The following is a 715-nucleotide window of genomic DNA, read 5'->3' as shown; positions in this document are numbered from 1 at the left end:
GCTGCTTTTAGGATTCTTTCTTTGTCTTTGGTTTTGGTGAGTTTGATGATGATATGTCTTGGTGATTTTCTTTTGGGGTCTATCCTGTTTGGGGTCTGTTGGATTTCTTGAACAGATATATCCATATTGTTGGGTTATGTTTTCTTATTCAGTCTGCAACTTTCCATCTCTTGAGTGGTGCATTTAATCCATTGACATTCAGTGTAATTATTGACAAGTATGAATTTGTTGCTGTCATTTTGTTATGTGTTTTTTCATGGTGTTGCTGAATTCTTTGTTTCTTACAATTTTCTGTGCTGAGCTCATTTTGTTTATGAATCATGTTATCACTTCTTTCATTGCTATTAGTATATTGAATGGGTTTATAGTTCTTGTTTTGTTGTTGGTGTTGTCATTAGGTGCTGTCAAGTTGTCTCTGACACATAGTGACCCTATGCACAGCAGAATGAAACACTGTCCGGTCTTATGCCAGCCTCATGATCCTTGCTATACCTGAGCCTATTGTTGCAGCCACTGTGTCAATCCATCTCATTGAGGGGCTTACCTTTCTTTGTTGACCCTCCACTTTACCAGCATGATATCCTTCTCCAGGGAATGGTTCCTTCTGACAATATGACCAGAGTATGTGAGATGAAGTCTGACCATTCTTGCTTCCTAGGAGCATTCCAGCTGCACTTCTTCCAGGACAGATTTATTAGGCCTTTTAGCAGACTGT

This window comes from Orycteropus afer, unplaced genomic scaffold (genome assembly GCF_000298275.1).
Source record: "Orycteropus afer afer isolate SDZICR_OR568_19922 unplaced genomic scaffold, OryAfe1.0 scaffold00153, whole genome shotgun sequence".
Lineage (NCBI taxonomy): Eukaryota > Metazoa > Chordata > Mammalia > Tubulidentata > Orycteropodidae > Orycteropus > Orycteropus afer.
Note: the sequence above shows the minus strand (reverse complement) of the source record.